The 22,213-nt window shown below is 49.0% G+C and overlaps 1 protein-coding gene and 1 long non-coding RNA gene across 5 annotated transcripts in view; one reads left to right on the top strand and one right to left on the bottom strand.

Moving 5' to 3' along the window:
• St3gal3 (ST3 beta-galactoside alpha-2,3-sialyltransferase 3) overlaps positions 1–22,213 on the bottom strand; it is a 201,324-nt gene that overhangs the window by 43,031 nt on the left and 136,080 nt on the right. The window lies entirely within an intron of this gene.
• LOC143442370 (uncharacterized) lies at positions 967–22,057 on the top strand. The gene is made up of 3 exons (XR_013110490.1): positions 967–1,086; positions 5,164–14,916; positions 20,634–22,057. It is a non-coding gene; the product is annotated as an uncharacterized LOC143442370 (long non-coding RNA).

Below are 22,213 nucleotides of genomic sequence, written 5' to 3'. Positions count from 1 at the left end.
GTGTAGCCCTGGCTGTCTTGGAACTCACTAGGTAGACCAGGCTGGCCTTGAACTCGGAGACCTGCCTGCCCATGCTTCCGGAGTGCTGGAACTAAAGGTGCGAGCCACCACCATATCTGGCTCACACTTGGCTTTTTAATGTAGATTCTGGGGATTGAACTCAGGCCTCATGAGGCAAGCCCTTTACAGACTGAGCTGTAGCCCCTCATGAACCTTTTGATCCCCATGTTTCAAAGGGCTGGGTTTCCGTGATGCCTCCACTGTTCAGAAATACCACCCATTCCCCAGGTCTGAAATGCTACCAGTGACTGCTCCTGCTTGCAGAGGGACTGTGGCCACATGTGTCCAGACAGGCTGGAGCCACAGCCTGACATCTATGACAGGCAAGGAGGCCTGTGCTGAAGGAGGAAAGGAAAGGCTGTGCCAGAGGCCCTCGAGGGGCAGCGTCTGAGCTCCGCTGACAGGCTCTCCCGGTGGCTCTGCTGACAAGCCCGTACCTAGTATGGAAGAGGGAGGTGAGGAGGGAAGGTTCTGGAAAGTTGTCCTACTCAGGAGGAACCCTAATGATGGCCAGACTGTCTACACAAGTTACAGAACCTAGAGGCCATGGCACAATCCCATTGGTCCCCAGAATCCACCACTTGCCTCTCCAAAACCTTCAGGTATTACTCCAGGCATTGTGCTAGTCACTGGGAATATGACAACACAGAGCTCAGGTCCTGCCTTTGTGGATGCTGTGTGAGATGGCCAGGTAGAGAAGCAGCTGCAAAACTCAATAAGCTCACAGCTAATAGGAAACAGTTCCTGAGCTCTTCCTGTGTCCCTGGTCCTAGGCTGAGGGTTCTGCATATGTTATCTTATTTAATCAACGAGGTGACTTCATGGGTCAGCACTATTTATAGCCACATGCTTGTGGGAATACAGGAGCGTCACTGGCCCCCTTGGGAAACATGCTGCTGGGGCTGGAGAGAGGACAGAACTTCAGGAGCTGAGGAGACTGAGGGGAGACACGGTGCTGAAGGCAGTTGTGAGCACTTTTAAAGAGCGGAGATGGGAGAATGAAGAAGTGGATGCTGTGGAGGTCAGGTGAGAAGAACAGTGCGTCTGTATTCCAAGACAAAGAAGACAAGTCTGATGAGAGAAGGGATGTCAGGGACAGAGAGTGACAGTGGAGTGAAGACCCTGGAGGGAGGAGAGGATGAGAAGGTGGCTGCTCTGACAGGTGAAGTTAGCAGGAGGGAGGATTGAGGGAAGCTCAGCAGATAGACTCCTCTCTGGGGTTGGAGGTTGGGGGTCGGGGGAGTGTGGACTGCACTGACCTGTGAATGCTCAAGATCAACAGTCCCGTGACAAGCCAGCCGGGGACAATGACCTCTGAGCAGTGTTGAGCAGTCCCAAGAGGCTGGGACCAGGTAGCCATGGTGGCACTGGGGCTGGCATTTGTGGTCGAGGCTAAGCTGCCTAGAAGCACACACAGGAAGAGTGACTGGATGGGTTTAGCTCAGTGTGGGGATTGCTGGGAGGCCAGGAGAGCAATGAATTTAAGTGACTGGCTGGACATGGAGGATCACAGGCCTGGAGTGCCGGCAGTCACCGTGAGGAAGGAGGCCAGGCTGATAATGTTCCAAGCCAGGAGTCATTCATTTTCATTTTTCAGTGCCACTTGCCCAGATCTTCAAACTCCACAGGAGGCATGCCTATTTTACACAGCAGCCCCTCTTGCTGGCTGGGCAGCATTCACTCCTGAGTCCTTCTCGACTCATCTCTTTCTTGGCTGCTTGTCATCCAGTTTAGCAGCGAGTCCTGTTAGCACTATCTCTGAACACGTTCTGCCCCCAGCCACTTGCCCCTCCTCTGCTACCACACAGTGTCACATGACTACTGCAATGGTAGATGGCTGGCCTTCACCTCTGTCCTCCTCTCAGACAGGCTGCCCTCCTAAAGCACTCGTGTGCCACTCATTCTACCGACAGGAGTCCTCTCACTGCCTCACCTACGCTCTTACCTCTGGTCATCTTCCTCCCTGATCCCATGTACTGATAGCCTCTGGCCACCCTTAGATGGAGCAAATGTTCCCAGTGTCTGGACCTTTCTCAAGTCTGGTTCTCGTGTGCCCTGGCGCACCTCTTTCCAGAGGTCTCGTTGGACTCTACCATCTCAGCGGGCTTCCTATTCATTCTCCATACATCCTGTAGTGTCCTCTAAGGCACATAGGCTGTCTGGCTCACTGCCTCGCCTCTCCCACGGGTTCTTGCTTGTTATCATATGGAGACCTAAGCTCTATTTGAACTGTGAATGCTATGGCTCCCAGCACCAAGGACTATGCCTGACATAGCAGATGAGATCTGATTGAGGAGGTCTGATTTCCACCTTTGCCCAAGTCTACAGAACTGTCTCTATCTGATGCACATCCTTCTCTATGCCCTTGACAAAACAGATCAAGTCCTTTCCTCCAAGAACAAGCTGTTTACACTTGATGCCTTTGCATCCCAGTCAGAGACCTTGCAATGGCCCGTAGGCCTCAGTTTCCCCTTGGACACAGTCTCTTACTAGCTCTTGGTACTAGGGCCACACTTTTCTGCCTTAGAGCACTGAACTGTTTCCTTGGCCTGGAAGGTTCTTCCTCCAGATACACATTGGCTTTACCTCCTCCCTACTTCCAATCTTTATTCAGATCTCACCAACGCCACCCCTGACCAGCTTGCTCACCACTGAACCTGTCTGTTCCTGTCACCCGGCCATACTCCTTCTCTTTCCCCCTCTAGTATCTACCTTGTTCTAGTTGTGAGGCGACTTACTCATCAGCCGTTTACTACCTGCGTTCTTTCCTGGTAGAGCGTAAACCTCCCATAATAGGACTGTGAGATGGGCTATTCCAGGTCTGGCAGATGGGTGGGCCTGTTTCGTACTCACAAATGGCTTTAGGTGACAAAGGCAGAGGGAGGCATCACTACACACAGAGGGACAACATGACTTACAGAACCCAAGTGGAGTGACCATGAGACAAGGAAAGCCGACTCACCAAGGGTGGGGGAGCTGAGTGACAGGTAATAGTGGTCCAGAGCATGGCAAGAATAGGGGCTCAGCTGACACTGATACCAGCTCAGATGTCCTGCTCTCAGTTCTGGCCTCCAGAGGCAAGAAAGAGGAACCTTCTAGAATAGCCTCAGGAACTCAATACTCTCTGGGCCCTATAGACATGTTCTAGAGAAAGGGGACCACAGTAGTTTGTTTTCTTTTGTTCAGGGATGATATAAATGGAAGTGAATGAGTAGAGGCTGTCCTGTCAGCGGACCTTCTACCTTCAGTACAGAGGCTAAGATGGAGGTCTGGAGACAGGCATATGGTCAATTCTTGCCAATCACCATCTACTCTGCAACTCCTTATTGGAGGTGAGGGAAAGACCAGAAGAGTGTGGGTCGTCAAAGATTCCAGACAACCAGTTCCTATGCTAAGGACACACTTGCCCCTGAGCATCTTACCCAGGTGGCCCATTGGCCACTAGGCTCCCCGGAGAAGAGATGAGCCATCCCGTACCCTACACCCAGCCCTCATCTCTCTCTCTTTCAGTGGTAAGCATTCAAGTTGCAAGGGCAAGCATGTGGTACCCACTGCCACTCGAGTCTTGAGGGTAGTCTTCAGGGAAGAAGGGAGGCTGTGTCTCTTGTGCTAACCAAAGAAGGCAGGAGCTCCTGTCTCCAGAGATTACATCATGCTCCCACCCATGACACTAGGTTACATCACTCTGAGTCACTGCCCCAAGGTGGTGATGCATTAGCATAGGCTGCTCCTGGGAGTCCCCGTGCAGGTTCCCTTGGGGACTGTGCTGTAGGAAAAAACTCTGGCTACCTTTTTGGGGTTCAGGGGTTCCAGTGTTGTAGATAACTTTGGGTGAAGGCTACTGTGACAGAACTGTTTCTCTTATAATACCAGATCAGTCACCAAATGGAATGGAGGAAGCTAGTGACAACTGGAAGGATCATGCCTCAGTGCTCAGGGAGGGCTGCTCTATAACAGACTCTGGTCACAGCATGACAGGACATCACCTCCTACCTTAGACCTCCTCAACCTCTACACGGCTAGCTCTGCATACCCAATATGGCCAATTTTTGTTCATTTTGTTTTATTTTTGAGACAGGATCGCACTGTGTAGCCCTGGCTGTCCTGGACCTCATTTTGTAGAACAGGCTGGCTTTGAATTTACAGAGATCCACCTGCCTCTGCCTCCCAAGTGCTGGAATTAAAGGTGTGCACCACTACACCCAGCTTGCAAAGAGGCTATTTTTGAACTCATGAGATCATTTGCCTCCCTCCTCCCTGCAAGGGATAGGCTGCAGGTCCCTGTGTAAGCTAACCATGCACATGGCCATTGAGTTCTATCACTTCGCCTCAATACCACAGCCAAGTTCTAGAACAGTGCTTAGCACACTGGAGAGCCTGTGTATGGACCAAGGGCCTGTCTTAGCACACTGGAGAGCCTGTGTATGGACCAAGGGCCTGTCTTAGCACACTGGAGAGCCTGTGTATGGACCAAGGGCCTGCCTTAGCCATGAACTATAGGGCTATAGCATTTAAGTCCCATATCCACACCCACCATCTTTAGCTCCCCATTCCCTGCTATAATCTGTACCCCATGACTATTTAGCCAGGGCTGGAGATTCACTCCGGATCATTCTAACCGCACAACACCTCTGCAAGTCTGGCACCGCCAACCCTGGTAGGGACAAATGTCCTGGAGGTGAACAAGTCCCAGCCATCTTGCCTCCTCTTTGGAAGCCTTCATACTGGTTCATGTGTGAACTCCTGGTCCTTGAGGCCCATGGAGTCTTATGATGGCATGTGAGATGCAGTGTCTTCCACGTTACAGCTAAGACCCTCGTTCTGATTCATATTTGTTCTCTCCCTCCCTCCTCTTCCCCCTCATTCCCTCCTCCTTTCTTCTTCTTCCTCCTCCTCCCTCCTTCCCATTCTGCTTTTGACCTGCCTTGTGCCTCTGTGACCACAAACCAGCAATGATTCACCTGTTTCAAGTGTGTCACCCCCTTTTTAGCAGGTGTGTCTCCTCTTGACTGTAGGTTCTGTCAATATTCAAGTGGGGGGTAGGCTCTAAAAGCAATTGTTATCAGTCTCAACGCTGATGGTGTCCTCCTCCTTCCTCAAAAGGTGGGCAACAGGAGAGAAGTTTCCTTCTGAATATAGAAACTAGGAACTTGAAGGCAGATGTGCCCTGGCCTTGTCTACTCCAAGAACCTGCTTTTCCCTGCCTGTTCCAGCTACTTACTCCTGGCTCTGTCCTGGGCTAGGCTACCTCTGATAACCGGAGTCCTCTGTGGTATCACTCTCCAACTTCACAGGTGGCTCACCCACTCCTCCGGCCACACTTGGGAGCACCCGCCATCAGCGTTCTCCTCTGCAGACCTGCTGCAGTTCTCGCCTCCTTACATTCCAAATCTGTAAATGACTCCATTGGCTGGCCTCCAGCCTCAGCTTCCTTTTCTCTCTTCTTGTGAATGGAAAACTAGTTAAAATCACCTACCTCCTATCCACATACCTGCACAGAAAACGTAACCGGGAAAAGTGCACTCGGCTTGGTCTCACTCTCAGCTCAGGGGAGGCCCTTATGCTGTCTGCCATCATACTGCTTCCATCAGACAGTCTACTGCTCTGAAGTATGCAGCAATCCGAACGGGGTGTCTACCAGCTCCATAGCGCTGCTCACCCGCTTCTCTACGGTACCCCTATCTGTTCATCTGAGCTGTCCATGCTTGTAACTGGGGTCGACTTCCATGCCCCTTGGGTTCCTATTTGTTTCCCAACCCCTGAAACATTGTTTGAAACATCAGTTCCCCCAGCTCCCTCTTCTCCATTCCTCTTTGCTTTCCTCCGACACTTCTAGTTACAGAACCTTAACTGCATTTAACCTGGTTTTACTTATATCTTGTTTCCAATGAAGGCAAGATGTCTGTCAGCTTTCCTCACGGCCAGCACAGCCTGACACTTAATCGTCACTTGCTAAATACTTGATGAATGAATGGATGTGATGTGGGCTGCACATACCTCCTACCTCCCAGGTTGCAGGAGAGAGGAAACGGGATAAGGCGTAGGAAGTCTTGGCACGCCACATTGCTCAATAACTGGCAGTTCCTCCCGTTTCCCTTCCTCCCCTCCCAGTTTTGGTATCAGCCATTCCCTTTTTGCTCAGGGAGTGCCAGGTCAGCGGCAGGGTTGACAGCAGCCCAGGGGGACTCCCTCAGCCTGAGGCCAGGCTCTGCCTGCTCCACGCACTGCTTTCCCTGGTTGGGTATGAGCCATTTTGCTCCAACACAGAAATCTGGAAGCTCCAGAGTGACTGAGAACACTTGAGCCAGCCCTGTCCTCACAGCAGAGCTTTGGATCCGAGGCCCAGGCCCAGCTAGATCTCCTACAGAGCTTATCGCAGGCAATGTCTTATTCTTAAAGGCTCGTGCGGTACTGGCTGCACAGCCCCTGCCCTTTCTCTAGAGTTCTTGACAGGGATCTTTTTTAATTTTTATTCATCTGAGACAAGGTCTCATGAATCCCAGGCTGGCCTTGAATTCACCATGCACATGCATGTGTGTGCAGGTGAATGTGCTGATGCTCTGTCAGTCCGCCTTATTTTTCTGAGATAGACTCTTTATTCCACCCAGTCTGGGATCTGCAGCCTCCAATAAAACTGGAGTTAACAGGTGTAGTGCAGCTGTGCCTGGCCTTTGCCATGGATGCTGGAATCTGAACTCAGATCTCCATGGTTTTGCTGCACTGACTTAATCTCTCCAGCTCCAGCCTTGAATTTCTGATCCCTCTTCCCCCACCTTCCAGGTGTTTCCCCCACCCCCATTTTCCATACCTAATTTTGTTTTTTAAATTTTAATTAATTATTTTTGGATAGGGTCTTACTATGTTGTTCTGGTTGGGGCAGAACTTGCCACGTAGCTCAGGGCAGGCTTCAATTTACAGATCTACCTCCCTTTGCCTCTTGAGTGCGGGGATTAAAGGCATGGGTCACTAACTGGCCTTCGAAGCCTAGTTTCCTGCTGTGCTGGGGCCTGAATTTAGAGCTCAGTACCTGGTAGACAAACATCCTACCAATTGAACTACATCCCCAGGCCTTTGACCAGGGCTCTTTTGGGACCTCTGGCTTAGTGTTATGTACTTTGGACATACTTTATTCCAAAGAAAGCAAGAAGACACCATCCACCAGAGAATGTTGCTGCCCCCACATGTAGGGAGGATCTTGGGACTAACCAAGGGTACTCTGAGTTGCTCCAGGAAAATCTCCCACATTCTCCACGGTGTCACCAACAAAGACCTCATTCTACATGTTTAATCCTGTCACATGGACACGGCTCCAGAGTGGCAGACTTGGTCTGGGCCCACAATGTATGATGGGATCATCCATCATCCACATGTATGATGGAATCATCATACATGTCTAGCAGCATGGAGAGAACAGGCCTATGGAGTAGGGACGTACTACAGCTGAGAGGTTTGGTGCTTGTCTAGCACATATGAGGACCTGGGTTCAACTCCCACTACTGGAAAAAATGGCTTATGGTCAGTGTGGTGGTCAGCTTTAATTATCGACTTGACACAACCTAGAATACCTGGTCTCAATGAACTATTGTGTACATTGGTTTGGCCTGTGGGCATGTCTGTGGAGACTGTCTTAATTAAGTTAATTGATACTGTGGGAAGACCCGGCCCACGGTGGGTGGCATCATTCCCAAGTCAGGGAATTCTTGGACCATATGAGAGTGAAGCAATCCGCTAAGCATATGCAAACAAGCAAGGAGGCATGTCCATTCTCTCTCAGCTCTTGAACAGCTCCATCCAGTTCCTGCTGCCTGAATATGGTAGGTTGTAACCTGGGGCTAAAGTAAACCCTTTATTCCTCAGTTTGCTTTTTGTCAGGGTATTTTATCACAATGACAGACATGAGACTAAGAGAGTCAGTGTGATGTGATCACTAAAAAGTAGCCTACTTGGAGCATTGGTTATCATGAAGAAAGTCTTCTGTCAGGCCACCCCTAGAGGAAGCACACACTCTCTCTGTAAAGTTCCCTAAGGGGAATAGAAATAAATGGCACCGACTCAGGACAGGTCTGCCAGGATGGAAACCGGCTCCTGTGGATGCCTCATGAGGGCGGAGACCTGAAATCATGTGATCACCAGCTTCAGAGGGGTTCTGTTTGTTCTGGGTGATTCTGGAAGACACAGTGAAGACCACAGGGGAAGTTGCAGGGCTCAGGAGTTTGGCTCTTCAGAGTTGAGCTGTCCGGTGACTGAGGAGAAGGGCACTCTGCTAGGGACTCCTCAGGATTCTGGCCATAGGGACTCTAGGTTTGCCAAGCTCAGGAGAGTGGCAGGCACCATGCTCTCCCTGAGCTCACTCTAGGCTGACAGGAGTCCCAGCTTCCAGCCTGGTCTGGGTGAAGCATTGTTAACATGGGTCATGGGTGCTGGGGTCCAGGAACTTTCCCGTAGAGCCATCCAAAGTTTGGATTTAGCTGTTCTCTCTCTTTAAAAGGAAAACCCTGGAGGGAAGGAAGGCAGGAGGGAAGGAGGGAGGGAAGAGGAGACTATTTCCATCATGAACATCTATCCCAAAGCTCTGGTGTTTTGCCAGGATTTAAGCATGGTATACACAAGGCTGTTAAAAATAACCCTTTGACTGAACAGAAGGCGTGGGAGAGGGGATGGTCAGGCGATTTTGCTAGAGGGTGGGAGAGGTGGGCAAGGACAGGAAATGTGTACCCAGAGACCCTGGGAAGGGTTTTATTCCAGAAGAATTATGTAGGCTCAGAGGGATGAAGGGCCAGGGAAACTCTGAGCCTTTCCAGGATGAAAGGCCCTAAGTGCCGGATAGGACATGAACAGGCTGCTGGGGCTGACGGCTTCTCCCAGGACCAACTCTGCCATTTCTCAGTCCTGAATGCCAGCCTAGCAGACTGAGGTCAGAGGAGACAAACAGCAGGAAGCCAAGAAAGGTTCTTAGATCTCAGTCAAAGACATAGGCCACAAAGAGGCCTACTGGGTGCAGCCAGTGGGGATGCTGGTGATTTGTGGGAAGACTCACAGGCTTCTCTTTCCATGAGCAGACATATAACACAAGTGGAATGGTTTTATATATTTTGTTCCATAACTTACTTTAAAAACTTTTAAACCATAACTTAAGAGGGTGGTGTCCGTCAATACAGTTGGACCCCATCACCATTTTCATGAGTACATACTATCATCGGTCATGTGGGCAGGCTGCCTGTATCATTCTTGGCTGAGAGAGACATTTCATATTAGGTTGCTTCTAATGTTTTTGCTGTTATTATAAACACACTACTAAAGGCATGTTGCAATGATATATGCACACACAGGATTTCCCCCTTGTGTTAATATTTAAAAGTAGATTACTGAATCTAATAAAATCCACATTTTATGTCCTGTTATACACTCCCTATGTTGCCACCTTTCATTTTCAAGAGGACAAAATCTGTTTTACCCTAATTTTTGCTAATATCTCTGGCCTTTCTTTGGTCCCTCCCCCTTCTTTCTACACTTAAAAGTTTTTAATTTTGATTATTATTTTAATTGCTTATTTTTTTACATTTCAAATGTTGCCCCCCTTCCCAGTTTCCTGTCCATAACCTCCCCATCCCATCCCTCCTCCTCTTTGCCTCTAAGAAGGTGCTCCTCCATCCACTCACTCACTCCCACCTCACCACTCTAGCATCCCCCTAAGCTGGGGTATCAAGCCTCCACAGGACCAAGGGCCTCTCCTCCCATTGATGCCAGATAAGGCCATCCTCTGCTACATATGCAGCTGGAGCCATGGGTCCCTTTTGATTGGTGGTTTAGTCTCTGGGAGCTCTGGGTGGTCCAGTTAATTGATATTGTTCTTCCTATGGGGTTGCAATCCCCTTCAGCTCCTTCAGTCCTTCCCCTAACTCTTCCATTGGGGTCCACTTTTTATTATTTTTAAAAATGTGTGACTGGAGATAGCATGAGCCAGAGCTCTTGGATCCGTCTCTAGCTGGAGATGAAGACAGCTGTGAGCGAGCCTCTGTATATGAGTGTTGTAACCTGAATCTGGACCCTCTACAAGAGCAGTACACTTTCTTAACTGCTGAGTCGTCTCTGGCACGTTTCTTCCTGTTATTTATAGAACTGTAACAGGTCAGTTACGAGGAAACAAAGACTTCTAGTGTTTCCTCCTATCATTCTCCAGCACACATCAAACAGGGTACCTTCGCACCACACTGTCAGAACACTTCACTTAAATATCGATGCTTGAGTTTGCAGACTTGATCAAAAAGAGTCATTCAATGAATTCTGACTCAGAATTACAACAGAATCTCTAGAAATTTCTGAAATAGCCCTGACATGTTTCTGCCATTTTGCACTACTGTTTCTGTAAAGTGGCATTCTTAGCATTGATGATTATAAAATCAAAATATCGCTCAACTCTGAAAACTGCTGAAGATTCTCTATGTCCTGCAGCATGGTGCAGTCACCTCACTGGTATGCAAATTTGTTTTAATCTTTAGTAAATGGCAAAATTATATGTATAGCAGAGAGTTATTTAAAAACAAATTTATGATTTATTATCAGCAAATGTTCATTTGTGTATCTATTTTATCTTTTTTTAGCAGATCAAGTACAGATTTAACAAGAAAGGTGAGTAGGGACTCCCAAAGGTGGGAAGGGCGACAAGGGAGGCGTTCCTTTTACATAGGTTTATATACCACAAATGGGGGTTACATTATAGTTTTCTGGGTGAAAAGGGGTCACGAGTGGAACAATGTTAAGAAGCCTTAGGCAACAGGAACCCTTTGAAAGAGTAAATCTGATCACAGCTTTCTTTTGTCTCGATTCAAACATGTCAACAGTCATCTAAAAAACCTGTGTGTGTGTGTGTGTGTGTGTGTGTGTGTGTGTGTGTGCACGCGCGCGTACACACACAAATGCACATGCACATGTGGAGGTCAGAGGACAACTTGTAGAAGTTAAGTTTTCAGCTAGGTTCTCTTCTTCCACTATGGGGGGTTCCAGGGACTGAACTCAGGCGGTCAGGTTTAGCAGTGGGCATCTTCACCCACTGATCCATCTTGCTGATCCAGAAGCTTGTGTCTTTTAGAGTGGGCTCTAAAATTGTGTTAAGTGGCCTGTAAGCACTCCCAGCATCTAGCCCTGGATGACCTCTTGCAGCACTGTAAGATGAAATGCCACATCCCAACCATGCCCTGCTGCTTACAGTCCTCAGAACAACTGGTTTGTGTGGGTTTTTTTGTTTGTTTGTTTGTTTGTTTTTTTCAGCTTGCATGACCCCTCTTAGAAAATATGTATACTGCTACCTTCAACTGCGCAAATCCTGCATCATCTTTAAGATGTGACTAGGAAATCCCCTCCCTCAAAAATCCTTTTCCTGCTTTCCCACCAAAGACAGCTTCTTCCAGGGGGTTATCTCAGCCATACTCTTCCCTGGGCTGTATTCACTGAGTGGGAAGGAAAGCAGACACAGTGCTAACCCAGGCTGCTGATGGGATCAGACTTGGCTTTCCTCCAGTGTCTCTAAGGAGAGACAGGACTGAGGTGTAGATCATTAAGACAGTAGTGGTCTGGAGGAGGTCAGGAGAACAGGAAAGACTCAGCTTGGCTCTGAATGTGTGTAGCCTCAAGGGGACCGTGAATGGCTTAGGTCCACACACTCGGTACTGACGTACATATCCCACTTGCTCACAAGTCTAGCACCCAACACTCCCAAATGAAAGGCAGAGGCAGAAAAGAAAAGCTTCCATTGAATGATGGGGAGACACCACTCACCACTTGCCGGCATGCCCATGGTCTCCCTTGGCCTTCTAATGCCAGAGGCAGATGATTGGAATGAGGCCAAGTGGTTCTATAAAGAGTGACAGCAGCAGAGGTGTGAGTCAAAACTCACATTAAGGAAAAAAGCCTTCTTTGGCCCCTCCTGTGTTTCCAGCACCCTGCACCCTCATAGTTATGAGTCTGCATCATGTGATGTCGTTTTTATGTTTGACTCCACTTCTGGCCTGAAGTTTGGGGGCTATGAGTTAGTCCTTTTCATTGTATCCAACATGATGCCCAAGAAATGGACATGCTTCTAAAATAATGAATGAGAGGGGGGCAGGGCAGGTGAAGAAATAAGCCTGCGACGGTCAGTTTAGTCAGTGATAGCTAATTCAGCAGACTAGACAATGGCCGTGAACTACGCCTCCACTACATCAGGAGCAGTGCCTATCCTTGGAACCAGTGTTTATAGTGATGTTGCTCTCAGCAGGGAGAAACTGGGGTGGGTGGGGGGGAGTCCCTCCTTCAGAGGATGGAGTGTGTGCATCTTCCAGGCAGCTTCAAGCCCAGCATCTCCTGGAGGAGAGCTTAGCAGCTGGCTCCAAGGTGCTTCCCTCGGGGTCAGCAGCTGGCTTCCTGATCTTGTCAGAAACCCAAAACTGGAGTCTTGCCTTGCACCTTCCTTTCATGCAAACCTGCACCAGCCACCTGCTGTGTCCTTCTCTGACATCCCATAAACCCACCCTTGCCCCATCACTTCTTTCCAGGACTGTCTTGCTCAGGCTCACCTCCTGCAATCCACTCTTTCCATTTTAGGCACCCGTCTGATGCCGTCCCTCCCTCCTCGCTTTCAAACCTTGGCTGACTTCATAATATAGTGCAAGTGTGTCAGTATGAAGCTTAAGGCTGGTGGCCACCTGGGCTTACACTCCAGGCAGGCCAAATTGCTTACACATGTGTTTCCTTCCCTTTGTGTGAGTCCCTTCCTAGAGTCTTTGCCTGGAGAGTTTGCTTATTTTATTGTACCTTTATATTCTGGTTTTTTTTTAGATTTATTTATTTATTTTATTTATATGAGTACACTGTAGCTGTCTTCAGAAATACTAGAAGAGGGCATCAGATCCCATTACAGATGGTTGTGAGCTACCATGTAGGTGCTGGGAATTGAGCCCTGGCACTCTAAAAGAGCCATCTCTCCAACCCTTGTATTTTAATTTTCATGATATAATATTTATGGGGTATGGTGTACTTTAATGCATGTGAAGATATATAATGATCGGGTCAGTGTAACTGACATATTCCCTCTGTTGACATCTGTGCTGGAATATGACTCCCTCTCTGCTGTTTCCGTGAGTATACAGTTGTTCCCAACCATAACTATCCTACCTATGGCAGACATTATTCCTTCTAACATTTGCTCCTGTATCCGTTTGTCATCCTTCTACCTCCATTCCCTTCCCAAGTCCTGGAAACCACAACCCACCTCTTCTGCATGGAGATCAGCATCCCCGCTTCCACATCTAAGTGGTGAACACAAACTAGCTACCATCATGTCCTCTAGTTCCAGCCGAGTGGCTGCAAGTGGCAGGATTTCATCCTTTTTGATGGTTGACTGGTGCTCCCCTGTGGACATGCTCCCTATTTTCTTTATGGACACATTCGTCCACAACTCAGGCTGCTTTCCCATGTTGATGTAGCCAACAACGCTGTAGTAAACATGGGAACGTAAACATCCCGTGGCTTCATACCAGTGGTGGAATGCTGTTTCGTATGGAGGTTCTATTTCTGTTTTGGTTCGTTTTAAAGTCTTACATCCTTTTTTAAAAATTTGGGGTAGCTTACAGCATGGAGGCTGGAAAACAACTGGATCTATTTCTGTTTTCCATGATGGCAGTACTGGTTACATTCCTGTCGCAGGAAAGAGAGTTCCCCCTGCTCCACACTCTCTCAATGGCATTTGCCATTTTCTGTCTTTTGGTTAACACTCATTCTAAGAGGGGCCAGAGGACTTCTCAGAGTGGTTTCAATTTGTGTTTCCCTGGTGACTTGTGATGGTGAACATTTTTTCCCATACACTTGTTGGCTATTTGTGACTTTGTTGTTGCTGCTGTTTTCTGTTTGCTTGCTTGCTTGTTTGAAACAGGGTCTCACTATGTAACCCAGATTGTCCTCAAGCCCACAATCCTCCTGCCTCAGTCTCCTGAGCACTGAGATTAAAGATCTGTGCCCTACCTGACTCACTTGTTACTTGTATAATGCACCTTTGTTTGTCTTTTGACGCAGGGTGTTCATTACCAAAAGCTGGTCTTGATCTCTTGACCCTCTTGCCTCATCTCCCTAGTGCTGGGATTACAGGCTGCACCAACATCTCTAGCTATGCACTTATAAAAAGCACTGGTCTTGGGGCTGGTAAGATCGCTTTGCTGACCTGAGTTTGATTCTCAGAACCTACATAGTGGGAGGAGAGGACTGAGCCCAGCCAAGCTGTCCTCTGACCTCAATACGCATGCTGTTGAATAGGTGCATGCATACATACAATAAATAATGTCTTTTAAGGAAGTGTCTATCTGGGTTATTCATTCATTTTTAAATCAGTTACTTCCTTGTCAAGTTGAATGAGATCCTTATAAGTTCTGGAGATTAATTTTCTGTTGACACGGCTTGCAAATGTTTTCTCTCAGTTTGCAGGCTGCTCTGTTGGCTGTTTGCTGTGTGGAAGCTTTCGGGTTTGCTACAATCCCGTCGGTTAGTCATCTGCATTTGTTCCCTATGCTTTTGGGATTACATCCAAAACATCTTTAATTAGGCCAATGTCCTGGAGCATGTCTCCTGTTTTCTAGTAATTTCATTGTCTTGGGTTTATGCTTAAGCCTCTGGTCCATTTTGAATTCACTTTTTATATGGTGAGAAACAGTGATCTGGGTTGACTTTCTTTTTTCTTTCTTTCTCTCTTTTTCTCTCTCTTTCTCTTCATTCATTCATTCATTCATTCATTCATTCATACAAGTGGATATCCAGGTTTTTCAGCATGTAACTCAAGAGATTCCTCTACCGGCTAGTCTGGCTTGCTGTCTTGTTCAAAATCAGCTGGTGGTAAGTATGCGGGGTTGTTTCTGTGCTGTATACTCTGTCCCACTGACCTATGGATTGTTTTTAATACCAATATTATGCTGTTCTGGTGGCTACGGCTTGTACTTTTTGCTGGTTCTTGAGACAGGATCTGATTGTGTAGCCCAGGCTAGCCTCCAATTCATAGAGATCCACTTTTCTTTGCCTCCCAACTGCTGGCCAGCTTGTTTGCTTGTTTTTAACTTTTTCTTCTGGTCTCCCTTTTATAGCATCCACAACTTGGATGTTGAAAATGTGTTCACTCAATGGTACCCTGTAAGTCTGAGGGGTTTCTTCAGTCTTTTACACGGTTTTTGTTCTGTTATTTCCCCTTCTCTTACCTGATTGGCCCCATTCTATTATTCAGGCCTTCAACTGTACTTTTTATTTATTAACTTCATTAGCTCCAAGGTTTTTTTTTTCCCCTTATTCCTTTAAAATCCTCTTTTTGCTAGATTTCTCTCTCATATCATGGACTGTCTTTGTGCTAACCAGGCTAAGTGTCTGTCCATGTCTGAAAGATGCAGGGGCCAGGTTGGACCAGTGGATCTATCTATAAGGTGTCCTTATTAGTGTGCAAAGGGTTAACTGGTCTTTGCAGGGCCTCTAGGGACTAGTTTACCTGGGGGTAGGCTAGTCCTGTTGTTTCCTAAGGCCAAAGGTGGGTGGATGAACTGCTAACAGGCAGCTCAATTGCTTCTTGGGGGCATCATGGGTATGGGGGGGGGGATGAGTCACTCAGACAGGCTGCCTCTTTGGGGAGTTGGGGGGATGAGTCACTCAGATAGGCTGCCTCTCTGGGGAGTTGGGGGGGGGGGCGGGGAAGAGACTGATCAGTCAGGGACGGGCAGGTAGGGAAATCTGGCTGTTTCCCGAGGCCCTGACAGGACAAGCTGCTGTAAGGATTGATGGCCTGGATGCTTTTAAGAGAGGCCGAGGGTGGGCTGGTGTCACTTTTTGCTTTTCTTTGAGAACACTAGGAGGGTGGTTTCTATTGTGGGAGGGGTGTAGGCCTGCCAACCAAGCCGATTAGGTGAGTTGCTCAGCTACTTCCTGGGTTTAGGGAGGGTGGAAAGGGGTGGGGACAGAGACATTGGGTTGGGTCAACTGAACTGCTGAGAACCTGGGCTCTGCTGGTCACAGGACTATTGTGGACTCTCACCATAGCGCTGTGCAATCGATGCCTGGGTTTTAGTGGGCACAGTGTGGGCTGAGTTCACTTTCTGTGGACAACAGTGCGGAAACCTGGGAGCTCCCCTAAAACACTCATTCATCCATTCTCACCAGGTTCTGACGGTGTAGCCCAGGCTTTCCTCAAACTGACCAAGTAGCTGAGTTGGCCTTGACCTTGACTTAGGCTTTTAAGTGCCAGGATTATATGTACAAACCCCAGCCTCTATCTCGAAACTGGCGCTGGGCACCTGGCTTGTTTCTAATTTCCCACCGACAGTGAGCAGAGCTCTGATCTCTTGTAGGAAGACTTCTGCATGCCGTTTAGTGAGATGCCCTGAGGAAAGCAAGCTCAGCCCACTGTCCCTGCAGTGGCCACACTGCCACACTGCTCACTCGCGGCTGGTCTTGAATGGTGCTGACTCTTATTTGTTACAGTTCCCAGAGCTTTGCAGAGGCCTTAGAGAGGCCGTAGGGGCTGAAGATGGACAAGATTGACCTACGTTCCCTGGGCTGACGAGGAGGGTGAAAAGTCACCATGGGCAGGACAGGATTGCATTCTGGGAGGTGCAGTTGAGGATGGAGGCTGAGTTCTGGTCCCCACAGTTGAGGTGGAGGAAGTTTTTGCCTATGCCCAGGGCAGGCTCTGCAGGGAGCTTCCAGAATTAAGCCCATAAGCCGTGTAGACACAAGCTCAATGCTAGGGGCAACACTGAATTAATGACCCATACTTTTCCTGTTCCCCCTCATCCTTTTTTGGCATTTTCAGAGAGGGTCTTGCTATGTAGCACAAGCTGGCCTTGAACTCCTGGCAATCCTCCTGCATCAGCCTCCTTCCTAAGTGCTGAGATTACAGGCATGTATCACCACCACACCTGGCTCCATTTTCATTTTTTCTGTTGTCAGAGTTGCAGAAGTAGAAATGGCTCATCCTCAATCTGGAGCTTTTCACGACTTGTCCAGAAGCAATGTCATCAGCCTTTTGTTTGGGTGAAGCTTGGGTGAGCGTGCTAAGACTAGCTCAGAGGGATCTCTTGAGATGCACTTGTGTGTCTGTCCTGCTCTGCACCGAGTCACCCGCAGGCCTGCTTTTCTGAAGTTCCCCCTATAGCTTACAGAGCTACTGTGCATTAGCCTCCATCCTGGGCAGGACCGAGCTCTCTTTAGCCGCCCCATCCCCCACTCAGCAGCCAGGCCATGGCCAAGGTAGGTGCTCAGCCAAGTCCCCACCTTTTCGGTTTTATAAAAATTTCATCCAAACCCTTTGATCCAACTTCAGTTTACTTCTCCCAGATGTTGCAAAACAGCAGCTATCTTGGCTGCATTTTTAAAAATTGTCTTCCCAATGTCCAGTGTAATTCCTGGCGCTCAATAAAAAAAAAAAATGCATTTTGGGCTGGTAAGATGGCTTTTGGGATAAAGGTGCCTGTAGCCAAGCCTCATGACCTGAGTAAGAGAGGACACATACACACACACACACACACACACACACACACACACACACACACAAATAAAAATTCGTCTGAGCCATTGAGGAAGCTCCCTAACATCGGTGTCTGAGGGAAGAATGGTCTACACTTAATACATTCTCAGTCACTTCAGCTTCTCCTCACTGTGGTGCCGATGGGCACTGTGGTGCAGTGGCCTGGACATGGCAGAGTGCACAGGTAGGTCACTAGGATGCCTACTCTTGCCTGCCTCTCCAAGCCCAGGTCAGGAGTGAAGAACATGGTGACGGGACAGGAATGGGAGGTGACCCCAGATCAGTTGGTAAGTGGTGATACAGCCTAAATTAAGGATGAAAGTTAGACAGGGATGAGTGAGGACCCAGGAAGGAACTTCAAAGTATTACAGAAAGGAACGTACAAGAGCCGTGGAAGCCCCACGGTTAGCAAAACTGTCACCAACAGGTGACATCTGAGGTGACATTGTAAACACAAACACAAAGGGACACAAAGCATATGTGCGTGGACAGTGCACCATGTTGAGTGCTGGCTTGACCCAGTGCCCCTCTCCCCACAACTGAGGGGAGCGGCCTGCAGCAAGCAGTTCTGCCAGAAAAGACCGTAGTCCTTGGTGCCACCAACATTCGAGCTGCTTGTTAAAGCAGAGCTATGGCTTTTAGAAACAAGACTGGGAGGCATTCCCTGCTGAGGAATGGCATGCACGATGAACAGGTATAAAAGAGGGGTTTTCAGGGCAGTGCCCAGAGGTTAGGTACCTGGAGACATCATTCTCTGCTGCTCTGACAGTTCTGTCAGGTGGTCAAAAGGCTTAAAAAAACTAAATTATAAGTTATCAGTTGCATCCTGTGTGGCTGAAGATGCCAACAGCCACCTTCCTGCTATGCACAGCATTCCTGCATCAACAGTTGCCAATCACCTGGGTTTGTGTGTACAGTCTACACAAGTCCTGACAGCTCCTGCCCAGAGTACGTTACCAGAAGGTGTATGTGGAGTGGAGGCAGGGGTGAGGACAGGGCAGCAACAGCACTTCCTGCCCCTGACAGCCCTGACTGCAGGCCAGGCCCCAGGCCATGAATTACGGTCAAGATGGCAACGGCCCAGGTGGTAGGGATCCATCTGTCGCCACTCTTGTAGATGAGGCTGAAGCTCGGCTTGACTAAGAGACCTGTGCAAGGTCACATAGCTCAGTGAGTGAGGAAGCCAGATTGAATCCAGGTTTGCCTGTCTCTTCTTTTCCCTGTGTGGACTGAGAAAACCGAGGCCCCAGCTGCATTCAGTCTTTGCTAGGACAATATAATGAGCCTCTGTAAGCCTGGTCAGGGTACTGGCATGGTTCTACCCACAAAGATCAATGAACCCGTGGTGAGGTCACAAGGCAAAGATGCCCTTCCCCCATCCTGACCAGCTTCATTATGGTGCCAAGAGACAATCTGAGCACGGCCAGATCACCTCTGCTCAGCTATCAAGCTCCCTGTTCCTCCAAACCCATGGTGACCCTCAGAGGAGGTCTGAGATATAGCTAGTAATTAACCCAGTCATGGGTTCCCCAGGCCCCCATGGAGAGGGACAGGTCTGAGCATTCTCCAGGTGAAGGGAACAGTATTACAATTGTAATCCATGTCTCCAGGTGACTCTGACTATTCAGCCTCCAAGCCTTGCCTCTAAAGGGGCTCATGGCTGGACAAAATGACTACTGCTTACAGAGATTGGCTCTGGGATTCGGTGGCCAAGACTGGCTGGCCTTTCCTTCTGTGTTGAGCTCCTGTGTGAGGACTGGGCCAGAGATGAGACAACCAGGCTTACCCTCCCCCTCCTGGACCTTCTATGTGGATGCTCTGATTGGGCGCCTGCAGACCCTAAAGTCCAAGTTCTCCCCTAACAATCTGAGGCTGCAATACAATAAATAAGTTTTTGTGAGGCAGCAGTAGACAGAGCTGGCAGGAGCCTGACCTTCCTGACAGCAGCCTTTCCTACGTGCCCAGTCCTGGGCACGGCATCCTGGGCTCTGTTCTGCTGCCTCTTACGTTTGTCTTTATTCTCCCTGAACAACAATGGGGGCAAGAGGGGATAGCAGAGCCACTGAAGGCAGTCACTGACCACAAAGATCACGGTTTCTTCTTCCCAAGGAAGCTCATGGGCTCGTGGTACCCGCTCTAAGCAGTGCTCATTCATTCTCCTTGCCTCTTACCTCACTGGCTAGCAGGGGTACTTGTGAATGTAATGATCTCTGAGATAGGCACAAGAACATGGTCAGGGGCTGGCACTCCAAGGGGGAACATACCCTGAACAAAGTCCTAATCACACTGGCTGGTCCTGGTGGTGTGCAGAGATAGGGGGGAATGGACAGTGTGAAGAAGACTGAGGTGGCAATAGCCTTTTACTTGGCCAGAAGCTTGGTGTTAGCAGTTACCTTGGGGGCAAGAGATCAGGACCAGAGGTAACATCAGGCTCCCCAGAGGTGGCTTCTGAGCCCAGGCTCCTAGCACAGGCCTTACCTCTTTGGTGATCCTGCCCCACTGGGTGTCTGCTTCTTGGGGTGAGCTCTGCAGCTGGCCCTGGACCCAGATGTTCTATCTGGAGGGTTGCATAGCAGAGTGACAATGTCTGTCTTTCAGCTACGTCAACTAATTCGGCTCCGGGAAACCCTATCTGAGCCCTCAGAACCCGGGTGGGGAGGGAAAAGGGGATGAGGTCTGTTCTAACACAAGAGGCACAAAGATGCCACAAGCTGACTGCAGGCTTTCATGATGCTGTCAGAGGTCAGGCACGTGTCTTCCCCACCGGAGGCTGTCCTCTTGCTACTTCTTTTTCTTTTTTAAATTTTTGATAAAGTTTTCAGACTGTCCAGGCTGGCCTAGCATTCATTATATAGCCTAGGCTGGCTTTGAACTTTCAAAATTCTCTTGCTTCAGTTTCCCAAGCACTAGAATTACAGATGTAAACCATTAAGCCCAGCTCGCTTACTTGCAGAGATGGAGGGGGGGTGTCTCTGTATTAGCAGGCAGGCATGGGTACAGTCCTGCCTCCCCTGGGGAGAACTGGGGTCTAGGGCACTCTCTCTTCTAGCTCTGGCCATTTGCCGAGGACAGTCACACAGTGACAGCCTTCTCTGGGAGCAGATGAGCAAGGAAAGCGGGCAACTTCCGGAAGGTGCGGTCAGCCATGCTGTTTTCCACCCCGTGGACTTGAGCAATGAGTGGGACAGAGACGTGAGCTCTCCCCCTGAGAGGAGCCCGGAGCGCAGCACGGTTTGGAAGCAGGCAATCAGGCTCTTGCTTTCAACAGCTCTCCTCCTCACGCGCAGCAGAGCTGCCCACGTGGGGATCTTGTACCTGAACCAAAACAAGCAAAGCTGCTAATCTGACGAGATCAGTCTTCAAATACCACAGGAATGTAGCCTGCCTGCTCCCACCAGGGGCTGGGCTGGGCTGGGCTGGGCTGCTAAGCACCCCCAGGGCTCCTGCTATCCGGTGGCTGGGAGCCCGGAGCTGGGTCTGCTGAGGAAGAAGCTGCAGTGCGTCTCTTCCTACTGAAGCCTTAAACTTCCTACCACACTTCAGTTACAGACTGACCACTCCTCTCTGGTTTAAAGGCTGCTGGCCTTTCCAGGGCATACAAGCTGGGGGTAAGTAAGTGTCTTCCTGCACTGCCGGCAGGCACACCAGTTCCACCCTCTCCCAGAGTCTGTGCTCTTCCCAGCACGGTCCAATGCTTCTCAAGGTCCGTGAAGGAGCAACTGGTTCTGCCCTTTACACTTCAGTTCTGTCCCAGAACGATAACTGTACAAAATATAACAAAGAAGAACCACAGGGAAATGAAACACCCATGGAAAATGTAAGCCCCATCTCAGAATTATCAGGCTCATCAACATAATCTCACTGTGATTGCTATCCAAGTTCCCAAAACTTTAGTCTGTTTGTAGAAAACTGTAATGCAGACCGGTTCATAGCATTTTCCATCCCATGATACACCACAAATTCTAAGATGACTGGTACACACAGTCTGGGGCATTCTGCTGAGGCTGCTGCCTGCCTTACTCTCAGGTAGAAGTTACAGGAGGCTAAGCTGGAACACCCTAGCCCCCTCCCCCAACCTGAGCAGCTGTAATTAGCATACTAAAATGCCCTTTAAACGTGTAAAAATAGCTTACTCAGGATCCCCACTACACCCAAGGCTGTACCAGATAACCAGAACTCAGTGATGCCACTCACTCAAGAGAACCAGATCCAGTCCTGGAACCCCAGGATGCCCACCAAACAGTATGTAAAACAGAGATCAAGAGCAGCGGGGATGTTCTGAACATCTGGAGAGACCACCACCTTGATCTGCCCTGCAGCTGGAATCAGAGACTTCTGTTAAAAATTTGACCTAACCTTCAGCTAAGGTGAGCAGCCTTGGGGAGATGGGCTTAGGATCATAGTTAGGAATTTAGAGTGTGATCCTTATGTAATGGCCCTCAGCATAATGAAATACACCGTTTGCTAAACCAATTGCATGATTCTACCTTCTTGCTTGGGACAGCAGTTGCACTCTGCTTTGGGAACAGTAACAAGACTGAGGCCTAGCATACAAACTCACAACCAGAGATAGCACACAGTGGGTCAATAGTAAGTACCATGCTAAACTGTATGGGTCTCCAGGCCTCT

The sequence above is a fragment of the Arvicanthis niloticus genome, chromosome 5 (genome assembly GCF_011762505.2).
Source record: "Arvicanthis niloticus isolate mArvNil1 chromosome 5, mArvNil1.pat.X, whole genome shotgun sequence".
Classification (NCBI taxonomy): domain Eukaryota; kingdom Metazoa; phylum Chordata; class Mammalia; order Rodentia; family Muridae; genus Arvicanthis; species Arvicanthis niloticus.
This window is presented reverse-complemented; position numbering and strand designations above follow the sequence as displayed.